The following is a 23,378-nucleotide window of genomic DNA, read 5'->3' as shown; positions in this document are numbered from 1 at the left end:
GCATATTATATTTCACGCGCCGGTTCATCTTATATCACACTTTTTGGTGCATAGTTTATACCATATACTATATCTAGTTTTCATTTTCAATCGTGCTCTCAGGACTATGTTCTATATAACACTGCGTCCACCTACCCTTTTCACGGGCATTACATTTTGCGATGGGGGGTGGAGGGTCAGGGGGTGTTTCTGCCAAGTGAGCCCGGAGTCACAGTCACAAACGTCCTCTTTTTCCTGAATAAAAGTGAGATTATGCTGCATACTTGTTCATATTTTAAGTAGTTCGCACAGACACATATTTTAAAAACAATAAAGTTCCTAATACCCACCTTTTCTGAACAGTTTGCTTGCTGCCCCATCCACCTCCTCCCTATCCTCTGTTGCCTAAAGCCATGGACTAGCCTCCTTCCTCCTGCCATGCATGGTCTGATGTGCTGCCACTGCCCTCCATTTAGCATGATGCACCAGTCCACTCCTCCTGCCCTCCATTGCCCAATTCTATGGCCCATCATTTACCTCCTGCTTAGCCTCTGTGCTTAGCTTGCTGCCCCTATCCCCTTCCTCCTGTCCTCCATGATCCATTTTACTGCCACACCCTTCTGCCCTCCCTGGTCTGTTGTGCTGCAACTGCTTCTCCTGCCTGCCCTACGGGGTCTGCTGTGAGGTCCCTTCCCCTGAACTCTCTTGTCTGTGCCCAGGTCCTGACCCTCCCTTTTATCCTCCATGGTCCTTTGTGCATGCCCCTGCACCCTCCTTCTTGCCCATCATAGCCATTGTGCTGTCACTAACCCTCCCGCTATCCATGCATGGTCTTCTGTGCTGCCATGGCCCCTCCCACCTTCCCTGTGTGGTCAGCTAGCTGCCCCTGACCCCCTCCCACCTTCCCTCCATGGTCTGTGTGTATGCCATCATGGTCTCACTGTTGCTCTCCATGGTGTGTCTTGTTTCTAGTGCCCATCCTGCCTGACCTCCATGGTCATCTTACTGCTCCTGCCCTGCCCTTTTGCCCACAGCCCTCTGTTTCCATGTGCAGACCCCTATTCCCTCCCTCCTGGCTTGTCTGTTCCATTGTAATGCCCCTGATCCGTCCCTCCTGCCCTTTATGGTCTGTTATGCTGCAGCTTTCTCTCCTGTCTGTCCATTATGGTCAGCTAGCTACCATTGCCTCTTTCCCCTCTGTTCTCTGTTGTCCATGTGCATGGTCCTGTCCCCTCCCTATTGCTTTCTATGAATTGTTGTGCTGCACTCCCGTCCCGCATGCCTTGTGTGGTGTATTGTGCTGCTGCAAACACTGATGCCTGCCCTTTAGGGTCAGTTTGGTGCACCTCTCCATGTCCCTCCTGTCCTCTGTTATCCGAGTCCATGTCCCTACCCCAATTCCTCCTGCCTACCATGATCCAATGTACCATACTTGCGAACATTTTGAACTTGGTAAGAGGGAGATTTTGAAAAAAAACTTGGGTATTGATTTTCCCCTTTGAGTTACATTGAAAAAGAGGAGATTGTAGACAGGAGACAGATCAAATAAAGCCCATTTGAGCTTAAAAACATTGGACGTTTCCTGGCTGAAACGGGTCTGTTGGCATGTATGGTTGTACTTCCATTGCCTCTTCCTTCTGCCCACAATGGTCTATTATATTGCCACAGCCTCTCTTGCCAGTCCTGTATTGTTGGTTTGTTGCCCCTGCCCCCCTTTCCACTGCCCTCCATAGTCTGTTGTGCTGCCACTGCCCTTCCTGCCTGCCCAGTGTGGTCAAATTGTTGCCTCTGCACTCTCCTACCTGCCTTCAATTTTCAGAGTCCGTACCCCTGGCCTCTGCCTCTCAACAGTATCCCAATGAACAACTAGATTGCTAACATTCTATATGTATTACAAAAGTGTGGAACGCCTGACGTCATCTTGATGTAATCAAAATTGTAATACCTAGACCATTTCCTTTAGAAATTACATATATGAGAGGGTCTTATTGGTATCAAAATTATGGTTAGTGCTCTAAAAGACTAAAATAAGGACATATTTTCTGAGTTTTCAAATAGCGACAAAGAACTTTTAAATAATTTTTAATCTTTATGTTTTTTTATCCAGTTGACCACTTGATTAAATGTTGCACCTAGGGGAGAGGATGTGGTGTAACTTCCAGAGCTGCAGACTTTGCAACTGGGGAACCAGGTTGGAGTTTCTGCTTCAGCTCAACATTCTGTGATTCTGGTCAAATCACTTAATCTCCCCATGTCTACAACCAAAATGAATTTGATCTTGTGTGATGTAACCAATGCTCATGTAAAGCACTCCAATACCTGACAGGTCTGCACTATATAAAACTGCAAATACACAAAGAATACATATTTGCACACTTCTGTCATTGGGCTATATGTGGGCTACATCTGGGTGATATTTGTGCTGCATTTGGGCTCTTTTGTCTCTGGTGGCCATCTTGGGAGATTTATTTGTTATGAAGTTTCCAAATTTCCTCATTTACTGCAGTCTCCTCAGTAGGAAATGCTTCCAGTTTTTTACTTTGATTCCATCAAGAAGGTATTCAGATATGTCACACATTTGACATAAATTCTGAATGTTAGCACTCTAGTTGCTCATTAGATCACTGTAGTAAAGCTACTGCTCACCACGGAAGTCTGCTGCTGGTATTAAAAGTGCATGTTTCAGTCTGCATATCAGAATTTTATAATGAAATAGAAGAGGATTTAGACGTCACTCAAAATGTGCCCTAATTTTTCTTTCTTTAGCACTAATCATAATTTCTATGGCAAAATGAACCCCCTCCTTGTGTTCCTTTTTAAATTAAATGTTTTAAGTGTTACCAGTTTATTCCAATCAAGATGGCTTCAGGTGTGCCATACTTTTGTCATAAGTAAGACAGTAAGCGCTCTAGTTGTTCTTAAGAACACTCTGGGACAGTCTGTCATTGGGCTATACTTAGGCTACATCTGGGTGATATTTGGGCTACATTTGGGCTCTTTTGTCTCTGGTGGCCATCTTGGGAGATTTATTTGTTATGAAGTTTCCTAATTTCCTCATTTACTGCAGTCTCCTCAGTAGGAAATACTTTCAGTTTTTTACTTTGATTCCATCAAGAAGGCATTTAGATGCGTCACACATTTGCCATAAATTCAGAATGTTAGCACTCTAGTTGCTTATTAGATCACTGTAGTAAAGCTACTGCTCACCAGGGAAGTCTGCTGCTGGTATTGAAAGTGCATGTTTCAGTCTGCATGTCAGAATGTTTTAATGAAATAGAAGAGGATTTGAGAAGTCACTCAAAATGTGCCCTATTTTTTTTTTCTGCAGCACTAATCATACTTTCTATGGCCAAATAACCCCCTCATTTTGTTCCTTTTTAAATTAAATGTTTTAAGAGTTACCACTTTATTCCAATCAAGATCGCTTCAGGTGTGCAATACGTTTGTCATAAGTAGGACTGTTAGTGCTCTAGTGGTTCTTTAGAACACTCTGGGAAGCTGCAGTAGAACACAGAGGAATCAACTGACAGTCTCTGCCCTTGTTGGATGTGCATGTTTTACTGAGAATGTCAGACTTCATTCTCACATGACTGAGAAAGATAATGTGAATTTACAGAAAATATGCTCTCAGTTTAGCTTATAAATCACCTTCTAAACCTCTGTGGGAAAAGCATGAGAAAATAGTTTTCTCTCAATCATGATATCCCAGCAGAAGGCTTTTTCACATGGTGAAATCACCTTAGAACATACCACAATTCCTAAAATGAGTATGGTACCATCAACAAATGATGTATAATGTAACTAAAGTCTTAAAACCTTCTATTAACTGCAATGCTTTTTAATGAGGTGCTATCATGTATATTGGGCCCAAGATGGCTGCCAACACTTCTTGGATGAAGTACTGACAGCCAATCCGATGAGCTGTGTGGTTAGGCTCCGCCCAGAGATATCTATCTTTTTTAACTCTAATTTTCTCAGGAACTACTGAACGGATTTACACCATTTAAGCAAAAGGCACGAGTCTGAACTGAGGATTACCTATTTGCCAAATTTGGTGTAATTCCGTTCAGCAGTTCGGGCTGTAGCTGCGTAAACAGGTCCTATGAGAAAATGCATGGGGAAAACACGTTTTGGGACCCCCCTTTTTTCTCGGCCCCCGCTTGACGAATCACCGTGAAATTTTCAGGATAGGAGCGGACCGGAGCTGGCCAAAAGTTTAGAACATTTCGCGAAGATTTGTCAATCGGCGCCAACGTTATTCCAAATAGAATGTTGCGGATTTCCTATGCAAAATAGGTCCTAACTATAACTACCTACTGGCGACTGCCAGTAGGTAATATATATATATATTTATTCACTGTAGAAAACCAAAGGTTGCAGGGACGTTATAGTTAGGTAATTGAATATAAAAAAGCTTATAAATTCACTAAGAAAACAAAGGTTACGGGGACATTGTAGTTAGGTTCAGATTTTACACACACAGAACCATGGGAATTCAGCACTTATAGTAATCCCAAGTAACTATAACTAGTGCCCTAAGATAACTTTAACTTGCCGTCCCGCCATGTACAGTTTTCTCATAAATAATTTTACTGCAAATGTTGCACTGATATTATCAATGATGTCATTGAAGATATCATGAGTGATATAATATGTGGAGTAATTATCAGTGCCTGGTAAAGGTATGAGTTATAGTTACCTTAGGGCACGAGTTATAGTTACTTGAGATAAGTGTAACTATAACTGTAGAATTTCTGTGGTTTTATGTGTATAAAATTTGAACCCAACTAGAACACCCCTGCAGCCTTTGGTTTTTTAGTGAATTTATATGTTTTTTTAAGGTCTATGTCCTAACTATGTCTGTGTAACCTTTGTTTTTTCAGTGAAGTTCTACTCTTTTTACTGTTATTTCTTAACTATAAAGTCCCTGTAACCTGGGTGCATGAATAGTTCTGTGGCTGTGTAAGTGGATCTGTGGGTGTGTCAGTTTGTGTGTGACTGGCTGTGTGGGTGTGAGTCACTGTATGGGTGGGTGTGTGAGTAGATGTATTGGTGTGTAGGAGGGTGTGTGAGTAGGTGTGTGAGTACCTCTGTGGGTCTATGCATGGGTTTGTAGGTAGTTTTCAGAGTTTCTCAGTGGGTGTTTGAGTGGCTATATGAGTGTGTGAGTTGTTCTCTGGGTCTCTGAGTGGGTGTGTGAGTGGCTGTATGAATGTGTGAGTGGGTGTGTGAGTAGCTGTGTAAGTGTGTTTGGCTGTATGGGTGTGAGTAGTTATGTAAATGGCTGGGTGGGTCTGTGAGTGTGTGTGATTGTGTGGGTGGGTGTGTGAGTGCATGTTGCACTGGCTGTGTGGGTCTGTTGAGTTAGTGTGAGAGTGTATGTGACTGGGTGTGTGGGTCTCTGAGGGGCTTTACAGGTGTGTGAGTGGGTGAGTGGTTGCATAGGTGGGTGGGTACATGGGTGTTCCGAGTGGTTTTGTGGGTCTCTGAGAGTGTGAATGGCTTTATGGGTGTGGGTGTGTGTGTGTGTGTTCTGGGTCTCTGAGTGGGTGTGTGAGTGGCTGTATGGATGTGTGAGTGGTTGTCTGTGTGAGCGAGTGTGTCAGTGAGTGTGTGAGGGGGTCTGTGAATGGATGTATTTGGTTTTTAATTGGGATCTGGATCCGCGGATCTGTTGAAGATTCACATGGGGGTAGCACTGAGCACCCCAGTGAATCTGTGGATACTTAGGCACTCCCCCAAAAACATTCTTGGACAATTTCTTGCCTATGAGGGCCCCCTAACAGATCCCTCTATCAGTCCCATGGGGCCAGGATACTTGTATTCTGAGCCTTTATATCCTAAATACACTTTACTCACCCTGACCTACGGGAACCGTGTCCTGATTGACAAAATGGCAGTCTTATGTGGCAGACAGCCAATCACTGCCATTGCTTTTGGCATGTGGATCCACCATGGTGGATCTGTGGTGAATTTGTGTATCTAGAGATACATACTTTTTTCTTTAATAACTCCAAATCTACTGAACAGATTTACAGAACTACAAAAAGCACTCTTTCTGGACCAAGATCTAGCTTTCTGCCAAATTTGGTGTGATTCCGTTTATCGGTTTGGGCTGTAGTTGTGTCTAAAATCCCTATGGCAAACTACACAGGTGAAAATTCATTTTGGGACCCTACCCCCTTTTCCCCTGGCCCTCTCTTGACGAATCATCCTGAAACTTTCCACACAGCAGCTGAAGTGACAGGCACACTCGTTGTTTTCAAAATTTCGTGAGGATTTGTCAAACAGAGCCAAAGTTATTAGCAAAACAAAAAACAATTTTTCTATGGAAACTATGTCCTAACTAGAACTACCTACTGACAACCACCAGAAGACAATTATTTATATTAATATGAGCTCCAGGGAGCCCTCAGTGGCACTTTCCTGCCCCAAGATTATATGTTGTGACAGGTAACTTTATGTCCTACACATTGCAGAGCTGGACCATTATGACAGAAGATGAGATTCCCATCTTCTCCCTATTTGCAGGAAAAAGTTTCAAGTTTGTTGCAATGGTATTGGTCTCTGCTGAAACTTGCTACAAATCTAAATTTATGAACTCTGGGAAGGTATACCTGTAACTTTTTCCATTTGGACACTAGGGCATCTTCTCCTTCCATTGGTGTAGACAGCAGCAGTGTGCATTCAAAGCCATAAGAGGCCATTTGAAATATGCAGTTAAAACAAAATATTTCTGCTCTCCTATAATCAGAAATTGCATGACTGTGTTTGGTGCAGAGTTGAAGTCTTAGCCCCCTATGTCACGATGAGGGATTTCTTCATTTAGTTCTGAAACTAGTTCTTAAAAAAAGGTGAAGGTTACAATTTCTCTCTTCAAATGAAGCTGAAACGTTATTAATGTCTGTTTCTGGCCATTCAAAGAATCAGTTCAGACAAGATCAGCTTTTCAAATGGCTTCTTCAATTATCTACTTGCTACAAAAATATTATAGAAAGGATTAACTTTGTTTCCTATGTTTCCTCACTCTTGTTCAGGTTATAGGTATGGAATTTGACCAGTACTTCTTTACTTGTAAGTTTTGAGTAAAGTTGCAGTGTTTGTAACTAGACCTTATAGATTTTGAATTGAATGAATGTATCCTCTTTCAACTTTTCAGTGGAATATCCTTTCAAAAGATGTCAATTTATGAAAACTAAAGGAGCGCTCGTGCAGTAAACCAATAACAGAATGGCGGAAAATGTTGGGTTCCAGTGACAGGTATATATCCTTACAGTGGTTTCAAGTTTTGGGAATATGTAGATGCTAGCAAGAAGTCACAAAGCTAACCCAGCAGGTGAACACTGACAAGAACACTGGATGCTGCAGAGTGGTTGACATGAGAGCCGCCAATACAGACCACAAAGAAGATCGATTATTGCAGAATTGTAGAACAGTAATGACACGTAAGGATCAAAACCTCCCACTTTATGCTCCAAGACAGTTCATCAGAATAAACTGAAAGATTTCCAAAAGAGTGTTAGAATAGACATAGCCAAAAATGCAGATACTTACCCTCTATAAAGGTGTACTGTGCCATACATAGAAACTGATGTGCACCAGTGAAGTCTATTATGGTATTAGAGATCATTGAGTAGCTTCAGAACACCCAAACATTGTGATTTTTTTAAACCATGGATACTTGCAAACATTTCCTCAGGGGTCACAAAGTATGGTCTGTGGTGTGACTGACGGAAGGTATTTGTGCACACTTCCGCCCCTGCGGCGCTGCCGAGTATTCTGTGTGTTGGAGTTAGTGGTAGTTCGCTTGGCGTGTGCACCTTTCCGTTGTTTTGGAGCCCCAGCGCGGAGCTCATCTGTCAGAGCCCCTATGCGGGGACTTATTTTTGGAGTTCCGGTGAGGAGCTCAATTGTTGGAGCCCCGGTTCGGGACTCGGTCCGGGAACCCTGGTGGAGGAACAAGTCCGGGTCCGGAAAGGGTGCTGCTGCACCACCACTATTACCTGATCTATTATTGTTCTATCATTAGCGCGGGTACGTATAAATATACATTGGGACTACTCTCTGGAAAAGGCATCCCATACGTACTTGTGTTGGATGTGAGTCTTGATTGACCTCACCTATTGAACCCATTGCACTAGGTGTCTCTCCTCGTTGGTGAGACACACGTATGTAGTATCTTGCGAGTTGTAGGGATACCAGTGCGGGGTGTAAGGCGTGAGTGGTACACTTCTCCTATAGACCACTTACTGGATACATATATTGCCGGTAGGCGCTGGTGAAGTGTGTTTTCCCTCACGTTGGAGAGTTTAAGGCAGCCTTTGACTCATGCGGAGGGGAACTTCTCCATTGGGCATCAACTTTTCTATTTTCTGATGCGAGTTTCCTTGCGCCATGTCAGACAGTAACCCGGCTGGGTGAGAGTGTACATAATTACGATATCTTACAAAGTACTGATCAGAAGATACACTAAATGTTATACCCTTGAGCAATTTACTTCTACTCAAGATATTGGGTCTCACTAACTTTAATTTTGTATTGTGTATTCTACTAACAGGGGATTGTGGTTGAGCCAGGTTTGGTCTCTTACATCCTCTGTGAAGCAAGACCCGATGAGAACATGGGTATCTGCACATTCACTTACTGCTTGAGAGAGGGAGGTGATGTTGCAATGCTAATAGAGAGGGGCACACAGGTTTTATACATAATAGTGTGATATCTTCTTTTCTGTAGTGCCAAATATTGTACCTTGTTTCAACTGGGTCTTACACTTACCCGCCTTCTGTTCTTGATGGTACACATTGAGCTGGATCAACTAGACGGACTACTTCATTATTTTCCTTTACAGGTAGTTCTTATATTTGTGTTCCTATATTATTATACAGAAGGGAGGAGAGTAGTCTGTTAGTAGATGTTAATTGATTACTTTGATTACGTGTCATTTCAGGTCTCCTTCCCCGCAGTCCCCTCCCTTTCCTTCCTTCGCTTGATCGCTCCACTGATCTGCACTATAACAGCACTCAGACTTGGAACTATCGAGAGGTGGACCATTTAACAGCATCGTTCCGATCCGGAGGAGTTGAGGAGCCCGACAGTAGTTCTCCCAAGAACAGCTAAGAACCCTCCCACCGAAGGCACTGTTAAACCACCAAGAGGATATTTTACAGGCTTTTACCTAGGAGTGAAAGAGGACCTTAAGGAAGCATACATTTCCAAGTGTTAGCAAAAATGTTTAGTCCACACCAAGCCCTATTCCAAAGCTGTCCTGAGATTAAAAGAATGTACATGCTTGACTATCGATTATGAAAATAGGCTAATTTATTATACCACATGTTGACATTTTAGAAGCCATGCCCAGTAAGCTACCTGGGATTCATTCTGAAGACATCCTCTTCTCCTTTCTGTCATGAATATTTATATCCGCTCCTGACCACTAGCTGGATTTGAAAAAAGTACTGTGCACTGAAGTACACCATAGGTAAGCAAAAAACAGAAGTATCCGCAAAGGTAAAGTCACATCTGTGATTTGCAGCACCAAGAATTGCAAACCTTTGAACTGACAAACGGGAATTTTCAATATAGAAATTCTGCTAGTATGGTGGTATTTACACGTTTGCAAATCAAGGAAGAGATTGTTGATTTTTGTGCTAGGCGCATCTGCAAAACTTGGTGAACACTCACTAATTTGCAAGATTGTTGCTATTCACCAATGTTTTTCAGGCAGTTTCCCACCCTGGAAACGCACATAAATGTAATCCTTGGAAAATCAGCAGTAAGTGATTCTTAGGTTGAGAGTAAGGAAAGTACACCCTAAAGTCTGGGGAAGAGATTTCTCAGTGAAGGCTGCATTCTGACATGGTGGTGATTATCAGCACCTTTTTCTAAGTTTGCAGAGCTGCTGTATAACAGGACCGAGGGGATTCAACTGTTTGTTGTTCCGTTTGAAATGGACGAGGCGGAGCAGAGTATACTGTTATTGCTAACTGCTGCCAGACCCATGATGCTGACTGTGATATCAGTTAAGTTAGGGTGGTGTCATGAGATATGAGAATGCATGATGCGCCTGGGGACTGACCAGCTCTGTGAAGGATGGTATTTCCAATGTCATGTAACGAGTGTTCATTACCGGTTTTGTATGGCTTATTGAGAAATGTGAATAAAATATGGTAGCAAAAAAGTGAGTATATAGTGACATTGAACAAATATGCTTAGTCTATGCCTGTTCAGTTATACATCTGCAATTATTCCAGATGAGGAAATATACAAGCATATGAGTATTCAAGGAAATATAGTACTGGTATAAATGTCCTTCACTATCTTGGAATTCCTTGAGAATCCACAAAACGTCGGACATTTGCTCTAAATGTAGGAAAAACTTTGCAGCAGAAGGTTTTAAACTTTTTGGGGGAAATGTTATGACACTTACATGAAGAGATAATTGGCAAATCGGTTTTTAATTTTTGCAAAACATTTCATGTCCCCCCAAGTGTCTCAATGAGGCTTCGGTAGTGAGAAGCACAGGGAATTTATCCATGTGACTCTGTGCAAGTCGGTGAGATAGTATCCAAGGTTGACTAGTGGAGGTAAATATATTATAATATGTTTGGTTTGAGATAAAGCCATAGATTGTGTTAAGTGGTGGTGATGTAGTGGGAGTGTAGTGTTTGGTCATTGCATCAGGAGGAGACAGCAATATGTTTTGAAAGGTGTTGGAGTCAAGTAATGGGTTCAAATTATGTGTGATGGTGGAAGAAGGTTCCAGCTAGAACCAGAAAATTCAGTTTGAAGCTATTGGCCACTGTTAGTTCAATTTTTCCTTTTGATGGACATTTAATGTAACAGTAGGTTTTGGTGGGAGTTAGTGATGAACAAATGCATTTGTTAGTGAACTTCTCTAAGATTAATTAGTAAGTGAGGAGGTGCTGTTTTTGGAATTTGGTATTAAGTAGTGGGATGCAGCCACGATGTAGGAGGGATATATTTAGGAGTACATTAGTAAGGGGTGGTGGGATTGTGCAGTAGATGAAGGTAGGACTAACAGGGGCTGCTAGGATGTTTCAATGGGACAAGGCACAATTTATCAGTAGTCAGGGTTGTCATCACTTGAACACCAGTACCTTGCATTCCTTTGTTACTGCCTTCATACAAGCATACACACAATCATCTGTACACATATAACAAGGCGTGGTTTTAGTCATCTCTCTGCCAGTCCACAATGGGCCTATTCACTATAAAGTGATAGGCACATCAAAGATAATCTGTAAGAATCCACCATAACAATGACTGATCTGTGGCACTGCGTACCTTTGGCATGTATTGCGTGCATAGTTAGCTGCCATCTTGCTGATACCAGGAGTACATTACTTGTCAGCAACTAGGATATGATTATTGCTTTTGCTAATTTTCCTTGTGTTTAGTCTTGTTAGCCACTAGGGTTTGCTGTGCCTCATGTTACTTATTGTGAAGAATTTAGATTAATTATGAAACAACCGTCATTGGTATGTGCAATAGCACCGGACTCTTAAATCGTATGTAGAAATAGGCTAGCGTATTTTTGGCTCCCTATGAAACTATTCTAGCGTGTCTGTCAAATCTGAAATGTTGTCCTTGATTCTTTTGTCAAGGAAAGCAATATTTCTTTCACAGGTAGACAGTGTATCTTTAGAAGTGTCCATCAGTAAAGCGCAAACTGTCATGTGTTACTTCAAAATCCTTATCAGACATTGGTGAACTGTCTTCTATGATCTTTTCCTTGCAGTTCCTTGTCTAACATATTTCCCCACTTGTCTGGAGAGGGGATTTACTTAACTCCAGGTGGTGCCCGCAGCATTCTATGATGTGTACCAGATCCATGTTAACCCATCATTAAGAACACTCTTTTTTGTTGGAATGTAGCAGTAGGATGTATTGTACCGTAGTTGCATTTATATACTAATTGAATTTATATAGCACTTATTACCCCTAACGAGGTGTTGAAGTGCTTTACGCTTGCTGCTCTGGATAACAAGGTTAGTCCAGTGTTATTGGTTGCTGTTTTTGGGATTAGTCTTGTGCTCTCAAGCAAACTATTCAATGCAGTCATTCCATTTTCTTTATGGTGGTGTACATTAATAGATAGGGTTTGGTTGCAATCCTTAGTAGGTCGTAAAGGTATGACTTTGAGAGGAAGGAGGAGAGATTGTGATCTTGTAAATGAGTTGCAGACAATTTGCAGAAATACAATAGAGAATAAGGCAAAACATGCATGTGTCGGAGTAGGTTGTGCTCAGAGAGAGGAGGCATACAGGGGATGGAAGGGGAGGAGAGGGGCATTTGAAAGAAAGAAGAAGAAAAGCAGATATGGCAATCAGACGTTTTAATTAGAGAACAGTTTTTCCATGCTGGATTTAAGGAATGTAAGGAATATTTTTGAAACACCATGCCTCTTTATGCAAAAAGTTAGAAAGAAACTACATTATTGTGCCATATTAGATATTTTTGATTGGCACTAGAATCAGGTATTCCATCTGTCCGCTTCTAGGCAACTGCTAGACCACCAACAGCCAGGTGGGTTGATCAGCTCAGAGGTTGGAAGTGAAAAATAATGGCTAGAGGCATATGTCGATAAATATCATGAGCTTTGAGCTGCAGTAAGAGGAAACATTAACTTCAAGGTCAGCATTGTGAGAAAATACATGGGAAATAATGTACACATTGAAAAGCTGATTCTGCAGATGCTGGAGTAAATGCCCTATGGTTTTCATCCTCAGGTTTGGCTCATATTATTAATTACAAAGCAGAGCTGAATTTATTTGAATGCCTCTGGTTTGCATTGATATAAGATAGAAGGTGAGGACAGCTTCCCAGGCAGTGGAGGTGTATTGCCTGCATTACAGAGACTGGAAGGCAGGAGATGCAAACAGTGGTGTGAGTGTGGGGATAGTGAAAGGGCTCCCTTTACAAATACAATGAAACCTTTGCTAGCAAATGGCTGCTAGGTAGACTGCCCTTGTGTAGATACTATGAGTGAGGAGGGCTGCATGTAGGAGAGGGACCTTTAGATGAGACCAAGCCTGTTGTTCACCTTGATCGCACGTCATTGCAGAGCCGTCAACCCTCTTTGTGCCTCTGTTGTGGGTGCTACAGACAAAAGACTGCCCTGCTGTAAGGGGCATCACTACACAAAGGCTGTGTCTGGAGAGCAGCTTGGAAAATACATTTGAAAGGAGGACCATTCCAAACAGGTTCTGAAGCATGAGGCAGTGGTTGCATTTGCAATTTGAGTCTTTTTTCAAACTGAATGAAACACTATGCTGAAATACGGGAAAACTGACACTCTTTGTACACTACTGTGGATTGAATAATTTGATACAGACTGGACATATGTATGCTTTTTCTGTACAGCAGGGAAAAGTACAAAAGCTTTGCTTTGCTTGTGCGTGGGGGTGGAAGGTTTAAGTACCTACTCTACCCCGGAAGGGAAAGAAAAACGTATTTCAAATAGAGGGAAGAAGCCACACATTTTCTTTTCTGTGTAAATTATGGGAGTACATGGTGGGTAAATGAAAACTTACACCAGCCACTTTGTCTCCCTATCGATCTCAACATCTCAAACGTCGTACCTCTGGCCTCTTCACCAAGATATCCCTGTTGAAAGTTGCTGGCTGAGGGTAACAGTAACACCTGTTATTAAGAGCGCTTAGACAGGGCAGAAATATGGTATGCACTGTATAAAAATTATTGCCAATCACACGTACAGACCTCACTCTCCTCCTTACAGCCCCTTCAGAACCTCATGCCGACCGCTACGAAACCTTGCTGAACTTCAGAGATCCTAGACCCGTTGTAAACAAACCATCTACCTCCTGTAACAACAGAACCCTCCCCCCCAACATTTCGGTACACTCCCCTATGTCATGCTGGAATTGATGCATGGACTGCAAGACCAGGATGTAGGAAGCCAGTCGAGGGTCAGCCTGGCAAAGGGGCCATCCTGCCCTGGCAAGTGCTGGCCCGGATCACCGACTTGATGAGATGTCTGACAGCTGGGATATAGGGCCTCCATCGGCTGTTCTAGGTCAGCCAGTTCCAGACCACTGAAGCCATGCCCAGCAGCATCCTGTAGGCCTGCCATAGGCTTGAAACGCTCCAGGGGGTGGCGGGTGTAGGGAGTGGGGGCTGGGAGGAGTACCAGAGAGGTGGGCACAGGGAGCTTTCGGTCAGTTGATATAATGTGAGTACAGAATCGATGATCCTATTTTGGTAAAATCAAAAACAGGGAGACACCACAGATACCAGGAGGTGTGAATTGGCAAGTGGACAGTTGGGCACCAGGCGATGAATAATAAATCTTAGCAGTGGAGGAAATTTGAACCGTTTAATTCTCAAATTTGTGGTCAATAACCCTCTCTCCCACCCTCATCCACCTCAGCATTTAGAAAAGGGTCACAAGGCTGGACCAGGCTGCATTACAACTATCGTGTTTGTTAGTCCTAAAGAAACAATGCTTATAAAACACTAATATGGATGGAACCAATGAATTAACAGAATGTGGTATACATAAAAAGAGTTTTGGTGTGAGAGTACATTATTGACTATTTACATAATGTTGCTGCAAACCTATATCTGTGCTTTTTCATGAAGGGTGAAGGACAGAGAGAGATAGTTAGGCATGTGGTTGCACCTATGTGAGGGGCTTCCATTTCATGCATATATCATGCAGAGTTCTGTATTATTCATGCCCACCAACCAATGGCAGATGCTTTGGTCTGCTCATGATTTGATCATCCTGGCAACAGTCAGGTGTGGACTGCCTTCCTGAATTCTATGTGGTCTTCGATGTTTCATGCCTTTGCCAGAATTGAGTTCCAGAGCTTTGCTGCTAAGATGGACAGCCAGCCTGAGTGCTAGTCTCAAGCGAGGGTTCATCTTCTGTAAGTAGATTTACATTTGGTATCTATGGACCTATAGGTAATGTAGAGATGGGCAGATGGCACTGGAATTTAGTAGTAGGTGGGGAAATGTAGAAGGGCTGGATAAGTTGAAAACAGTTGAGATTTAACAATGGCTGGAACTGAGATTAAGCATTTAGCAGTGAGATGTAGCAATGGATAGTAATGCATTAAGGAATTGGTCGGGGAATTAACCGTGGAATGCAATATGGTTAGCTGGAGGTGGCCTCTGGCATTTAATTGAGAAAAGTGCAACCCCGATAAGGTCCTGGCACTGCTGGTTTATTGGCACCATGATTGAGAGGTGGCTTCCACAGACTTCCACTCACAGAGAAGCTGCATGGTTCTTCGTGGAATCTACAACAATCTCTTGCATGTTAAATAGTTGCAGGATGAAAATGAAGGCTAATCGTCAACCATGTCATGTGACTGCTCACTGTGGACCATGCCTTACTATCACGTTAGCAGTCATCATTGTTTAGCAGCTTTGGAACAGCTCCCACTGTTTATTACAAACCTAGGTTGATAAGACTGGCATAATCACAGGCAGTGCTCAAAGTGCCGTTTAATGGCTTTATGGCAAATTACGCCCACCCCTAATTACTTTAAGGTAGGCCGCACCTTCCATCAAGCAGTGATAAGATCAGGTTGACTGATAACACACTCCCATTGGCATGGTAACAGCACACCCAGGTAAACCTGAAGACACAGTGTCATGCTACTGCAGAGCAGTAAAGAGTACAAAGAGGGGGTGTGGCGGGAGTCCGTTCATGTCTAGTCCAGGAACATCTCCCTGGGATATGGTGTGCATTGAATCTTCACACAAGAACCTTTGGCAACTAGAAGAATTCTGGCCTGCTTCTTCATCAGTTGGTGAATGTGTGTGCCTGGATGTGTGAGCGGGCTACATTTGGCATTAGCCTCAAAGATATTCATATTATGTGTGTTCCGATGGTTTGTTTAGTTGCCCACTGCTTGGCTTCAGGTGTCTGCTCTATTTTAAGATATCTTTGGCCATTATGTGGTTTCAATGCACAGCCATGTGCGTGTGGTTGTGGTCAATTAAGATTGCTTGATATCTTGATTGGTGAGAGATGACTGTGTTGTTGAGGTCGCAAACAATTATATGTGCAAGAGCCGTGTTGTGTGCACACTGGTGCTAGTAGTTACATCCACCATGCATTGCAAAGAGTACAGTCATAAACACAGATAAACCACAGCACTCATTTGGTTAGACACAAGACATCAATTAATATTGAAAAACGAAATAACCTGGCACTAGTGCACTCATTTTGATCACGGAAGATTCAAGGCAAGGAAGCCCGAGATAGGGTTTCGACTTGCCTGGAAAAAACTGCCAAAGCTCCCCTTTATCAAGATCTGTAGCTCTTTTGCTGCATCTCTGGTGTGGCGTTGGTGAGCATCTAAAAGGCTGGCAGGTGCTAAAGGAAGGAGGGGTGACAAATGGGCATTAGGAAGAAGGCATGCTAGCTGCGCCATGGTTCAGAGTACTTTCAGATGCCAGTGAAGAAACTACAAAATGGAATGATGGAGGAAAACAATGGCTACATACCTTATCCATCACATAAAAAAAGGAAAAAGATGCAGAGTAGGGCTGTAATCACTTTTGGAAAATACACTTAAATAAACTACGAAAACTACAGTTCCAACTGAGAGCAACAGCAGTTTATTCCAATGGATTGAGGCAAAGAACTATGCTAACATACAAGCACAAGGGATTGCTAGCACTATCTTAATACTCAGTAAAGGGACCTCACCCCATTCCGACATACTCTGTAATAATGACTGAGTCACCCTACCATTCTATAAGTTACCACAAGAGGAAAGCCTTGAAGGATTTTAGCAGAATCATATGCACCCTCGGGTGAAAGATGGTAAACAAGAGAAATAGTAAAGTTTGGCATGCACAGTAGAGATGCACACTCGTCTGAGAGGCTGTGACTATGATAGCTGCCCTATGAATGAAGCCCATATTGTCACCTGGTGTATTTGCCATTCTCTTAACACAAATGCTTTAATGTACTCGAAATGTGAATACACTACTGCACTCAAATTGACTCTTGGTCAACTAAACTAGTCATAAACGTGGTTAACTGACTCTTTTAAACAATTTTGATATCCTTAAATATGGATCAACAGATCATAAAAAGAGTTATTTTTCAACTATCACAGATACTTATAAGTAATGCTGATTTACACATTTTGGGTAATTCACAAAAATACGCAGAACAATGCTCATAAATCCAAGCATATCACGGATCAGCAGGTACATTACTACTCTGTACACTTACTTCACATTACACACAAACAGAAAGAGTAATTATGGCTGTCAGAAAATCGGTTATTAATGTTTGTAAGGAGGTACCCTCACCAAATTAACAAACTCAGTTTTATAGGTCAAAACACAGTAGGGACAGGTAAACAGGAGGTCCCCTTTTAGAGCAGTCACAGTCCCTGAGTGCCAGCAGAAGGCACGAGTCCTTCGGTTGTCTTCTTTCAGAGTCTTTGTTTTCTTTCTTCAAAATTATTTCTTCCCAGGTCTTGGGATGTTCTAATAAGGATGAGGTGCTAGTGATATCTCATATACCAGTTAGTGATTGCAGAGTTTCCTCCACCCAATACTAAACATTCTCACACTCTTCCCACCTCCTTTTGCAACACTGCGAATGAATGGCAGCAGTTCCTGTCTGTTCCATTTGGTGTCTTCAAGTGAAAGGAAAAATTCACCTGGCTACCTTTTTTCTGCCAATTGTTCCTGTCCCCAACCCACACAACTAATCCATCTAAGCTGTCCAAGAGCAGTGCCATTAACAGTTGGCCAGAGATCTGTATTGAGCCTCTGGAGTGGGGCTGAGTCTAAATAACTGTAAACCGGTTCTCTTAAGCAGCACAAAGTTTACCTTCGAAAACTAGATCCACTAAAGTTATCAAAAGTGTTCTTTCATAATGAATTAGATATTTAAAACTAAGTGAAAAAAATAACTTTTAATCATTTCTCAAGCATTTTCCCAGGCAAAGAAATAAAGTAATGATTTTTTTTTTTAACTAGGTCTGCTCATGGAAAATGCAACTTTACCTACCATGAGACAACAGATTTTGGGTAATTGTTCACTGAGGGCATTCAATTGTAATACGTAGGGACATTTTATACATGAAGCACCAGGCCCTGAGGACAATTCACACTTCATAGGTGACATCGGATATATTACAAAAATACGTTTTCTAACATGGCTAAGATGCTTCTCCCTGCCATGTGTCAGAGTAGTACTTTTGAACATTTTAGTTTTTACCAATTTTTTTCTCCACTGTTTTCTCCAATATGTTGTCAAATCAAATTAAACTGAAGGCGTGTTATACACATTTGTATTTAGGCAACACTAGATATCAGTAATTTGTCGCGGTTTTATTGGTGAAGATAGCACAGAGAATGGAGGAAGTCTCAAACCCAACAGTATTAGAATATAGAGTCAAATTCTATCTCAACAATGTAGCCCTCTTTAGTATGACAGAACTAGAGATGCAGTATTAGGTCTAAAACCTGAATCTGATTAGTTCACATTTGCTTTGTCTCACTGTTAGGCCTCCATTGTCATACTAGACCCTGTATTTGATTATTGCACATTCACTCCAGCTCACTAGAAAGCATTCCACTTCCTCGAGTGTCATACTAGAGCTCACACCTGTCATAAGTGTTTGTACATTGTCATGGTGCTATTTAAGGTACAGATACATACTGTACTTCAGATGTTGGATATTTTAAAATATATTGACTTGCTAGTACACCACTTGACTCCGCATTATCATTTCAGAGAAACAAAATTCAGTTGGAATCCACTAACAGATCTATTGCTGACAATCTCAAACCCGCTTATTTTATGTTAAATCTCACACATGGTAGTTCAAAACAGACAATTTATGTATAAATTAAGTGGAGATGTTGATTTATGTAATCATGATAATCAACTGGTATTTTGCATTGCATGTTAAATTATGCTCTGGAGAGGAGAGGATTGTCAATATTTAAAGTGGATAGGATATAAAAAACAAACAAAATAAAGCAAAAGGTAGAAGTCATATTATTTATGTAGGGTACTGTTGTTTTACTTTTCAGGAACAATCTAGTGGACAAATGGGAAAAGGACAGTTGGGTCCCAAATTAGAATACCATGATAAAGCATTTGCTTGTGCATATAACTAACGCTGGGGAGCCTGGATGGAAAGTGCAAGATGAAACAACCAGCAACCATCTTCGAACAGGTAATGTGAAGGTGACCTGTTGCGTCCTCATTAATTATTTGACACATGAACTCAAGAAAGGTTTTGAACACTTTAAAAGTTGATTCCTCTCCCAATCATTCAAGAACTTAAATATTGAAGTATTCAAACCAATGTTTTCGTGATGTCGTCAACATCGAAATATGCCTTGCACAAGCATTTGGAGAACTGGAACTATCCACATTACAAAATGACAGGTTGGGGCTTCCCCAGGGAGGGATGTGTAACAGGGATTTCATATAATAAAGTGTCTTCTAAGATCATTCATTGCCCAGGACAAAGTGATGCTGTTGCCAAAGGGTACGTTCTTCCTGAGTCTTTGACTCTGGACGACACATTGCTTGATGAATATATGGCGTGGCAAGCCACATCGCTTACGTATCAGACGCTGCTTAACACCACACCGGATCCACTAACACTACTGAAGGAGCGATGGGTTGTAGACCTTGGTGACCAGGTGGACCACGAATGGGCGGAGGCCCTGGCATCCCCTAGGGAAGTGGCCATACTGTCAGGTTTTCCATTAGTCCAACTGAAGATAATCCACTGATCCTATTACGCACAGACCGCACTCGTTAAAATAGGCAGGGCACTGACTGCAGATTGCTGAAAAGGCTGTGGCCTTACCAGCACCTTTCTTCATATGATTTGGGACTGCCCAACACTACAGGACTTATGGGAGGAGGTGATTGCCTGTCTTAGCGAGTTATGTGGTGCCCCTCTCACAGCCTCGGCAAAATGGTGTCTCTTGAATGTCTGGAAAGAAACAGACTTGCTCTGTATGGAGCTGGTATGGATCACCCTCGGGTTGGCGGTCACGAATAGGAATGTGGCTAGATCATGGGGTGCGGATTAGACATTGCAATTGGGAGACTGGAAACGTGACATGGACTAGTGTATGCAAGCTGAGAAAGTGGTGTATGAAGGCCGAGATTACCCCAAAAATGGGAAAAAATTGGGGGACACTGGAATTAATATAGGGGTAACAAATGTGAAGGCTCAGCCATCCACTATCATGGGGGTCGGTAATCTGAGGGGGAGTGGGAATTGGGGTGGTCTGAGGAGTCTATGATAATAAGGCATTTTACAGTGCTCAGTTATGTTTTATATCGATTTATTTTGCTAATTGAAAGAATTTTTTACATTTTTTAATAGCTGTAGTTTATAACCATAGTATGTCAGCATGTTGTCACGGGTGCCCCCAATATGCCAGCACCAGCATTTTGCCATGGGTGTCTCTTATTAAAAGAAGTACCTCCTCTGTATCTTGCTATAGATGCCTCTTATGCTAAGAATTACCTCTAATGTGCCAGCACCATTATTTTGCCATGGGTGCCTCTTACACCACATACTATCTCCAGTATGCCATCATTTTCCCATTAGTGCCTCTGTAAACAAAGAATTACCTCTCAAGTAAGGTAGGGCCAGTGACAGACGTCAAGCAAAACACATTCACTCACACACTGTAAATCACTCATGCTCACTTACATTCAACTCACTCACTTGTATTGTACCTCACATGCACTCACTCAGTCTTACTCTCAACGAGTTGCACTTACTGTCACTCGCTGCCCACATCACATGACTTTGCACAAGCTCACACCTACACAGAGATGCATTTTTTAACTTACCCTTAGGTGCCTGCATTGCTCCTCAGTAGCTGGGTGCTTCATGGGTCCCCGAAGCAGGAACACACCTGCTACTCTCCCTGTGCACTTCAGAAAGCGCATTTACCAACCTATTGTTCCATGAAGGCTCAAATTTTGAGCCTCTTGCATTCTCAGCATACCCTTTCCCAACTCGCCGTGGATGTGCAGCTTGGGGCACCGCAGAATTAGGCTTAAGTGTCAGGAGCTAACTTTACAGGTGACACTGCAGCACATCACTAATGGAGTGGCGCACTGGCATGTCAGTCCTTTGAGGTCAGGATGGAATGTCATGAGCCTTTGAAAATCCGTCCAATGGCTGGTGCAAGCACCTCTTAGTGCCAGCCATCAAACAGATTCACTACCCCAGACTGCTGCTTGCAGGAAGGGTAAGCATTTTTTATTTTGTAAAAAGTGAGTAAACTAATATTCACTATTGATATATTAAATGTCAAAAAACAAAGTATGCAGAGCTCTATTAACCATAGAGTGTAACTGCAACAAATGATGGATGGAATGCTGAATAATTCAAACATTCTCCCCCAGTCAAGAGATCTGGGATAAATCCAACGTTCTTTCCCCACTACGCCACCCCAGTTTGGACCCAGCCACATGCAAATAAGTTTTGACCCTGTGCCTCATGGAACAGTCCAGACCGAACTGCCAAGCCAGGTCCTCCCAGGACCGGAAACAAGCATCCTGGGACCGTTTTCAGGGTATGTCACCCTTCATCAGCTAGACTAGCATGAATACAGTGGCACAGTGAGCAAGGGACCCACGTCTGGGCATACCCATCCCACTTAGGGCGAAAAGTGTAACTGCAACAAATGATGGATGGAATGCTGAATGATTCAAACATTCTCCCCCAGTCAAGAGATCTGGGTTAAAGCCACCGATCTTTTGCCCACTATGCCACCCCAGTTTGGACCCAGCCATATGCAAATCAGTCTTGACCCGGGTCCCTTGCTCACTGTGCCACTGGATTCAAGCTAGCCTGGCTGATGAAGTGTGACATATCCTGAAACCAGTCCCAGGATACTTGTTTTTCGGTCCAGGGAGGACCTGGCTTGGCAGTTCAGTCTGGACTGTTCCATGAGGCACAGGGTAAAGATTGATTTGCATATGGCTGTGTCAAAACTGGGGTGGCGTAGTGGGCAAAAGAATAATGGATTTATCCCAGATCTCTCGAGTGGGGGAGAGTGTTCGAATCATTCAGCATTCCGTCCATCATTTGTTGCAGTTACACTATTAACCATAAAGGCAAGCTGCCACTGATCTCATGACAGTAGTAAAAATATGTGTCAAGGCGAAAGTTTCATTAGATGGTAAGTCCTTTTAGTGCACGTTATTAGGAGATCATTCACCAAAGGCTCCTACTAGGTCGCTCCTCGCTGGAACCAAACTCCATAGACACATGAAACCATTGATCTCAGCACAATATCCTGTATGTTTCACCAATTTAAGTCCATAGCACCTTACACCACAGAAAAATAATTTTCTTCCTCCACATATAATTTCCTGGTTGCATCATAGCCAATAAGTTTTTGTTCTTTCAAACTTATTCAGGGCTCTGCCTTTTTGGTGCACAATGGAATCGTCTCAAATGTTGTGAGTCCAACTCCTCTTGCTGTAGACCTTAGATTACTTTATAATAAATAGGTAGCTTTTAATCTTTAGTCAATCTCTGTCCAATACCAAAATTAAGTCTATACCGCATTTCCGGTGCTCCTGAAGCCTGTGCACTCTAACATACAAATCATATATGCTCAATCTCCGGACAGTACCTGGTATGCTGATTGCTTCAAAGTTCTCCAACACTCCAAACAGCATGTAATGAGAGCTCATTTGCAGCACTAAAACTTTGCCCATTGTCAAATTGCACACTAGAATAATTGTTCACCTTGGCAAAGGGGAAACATGGCGGCCGGCTAGACGCGGTCGCTCCCGGAAACGCAAGCACTCCCCTTGTCCTCGCTAAGGAAAACATGACAGGCTTGTGGCAAAAACCACCGCTTGTCTAAAACGAAACCCTACCTTTCGCTTCCTCTGCTTTTTTGTCCATATTGGTGAGCTTACAGTGGGCCAGTGGCACCGATGGAGTCCGCGGGATCGCCCCAGCCAGGACTCCTGCTGGGCTCGAGCAGCTCTTAAGCTCGGCAGGGGACGGAGGGGGGTCACCCAAGCGCTCCATCCGGGGAAATTTCAGCAGAGTCAGCATAGGAGCAGGAGACTCCTCTGGCGAGTTGAACCCACAAGCAGCCACTGAGACCTCGGGAACACCAGGAGCCACAGCTCAGAGCCCTTGTGAAGACACTGAGACTTCGGGGACCCCAGTAATTACAGGTCGGAGTCTTAGTAAAGAGAGGGGCGCTGTAGGGGGGGGGTCAGTTGATGATGGGAGAAAAAGCAAAAAAAAATTGCATTCATATAAAGAAACAGGTACCGTCAGTTAACAAACAGAAGAGGGTTTTTTTTACCATAAAGGTGATAGCCCAACAGAATACAGTGGACTCCCAGGCATTTGATC

At 42.7% G+C, this 23,378-nt stretch overlaps 1 long non-coding RNA gene across 1 annotated transcript in view; it reads left to right on the top strand.

Annotated features, from left to right (window-relative positions):
- LOC146870529 (uncharacterized) overlaps window positions 1-23,378 on the top strand; it is a 174,616-nt gene that overhangs the window by 90,468 nt on the left and 60,770 nt on the right. Inside the window, exons 3-4 of the long non-coding RNA XR_014978316.1 lie at window positions 7,139-7,239; window positions 19,042-19,187. This is a non-coding gene — a long non-coding RNA (uncharacterized LOC146870529). The remainder of the gene's footprint in view (window positions 1-7,138; window positions 7,240-19,041; window positions 19,188-23,378) is intronic.

The sequence above is a fragment of the Triturus cristatus genome, chromosome 1_1 (assembly GCF_964204655.1).
Source record: "Triturus cristatus chromosome 1_1, aTriCri1.1, whole genome shotgun sequence".
Classification (NCBI taxonomy): Eukaryota; Metazoa; Chordata; class Amphibia; order Caudata; family Salamandridae; genus Triturus; species Triturus cristatus.
Note: the sequence above shows the minus strand (reverse complement) of the source record. Positions and strands in the feature narration are given on the sequence as shown.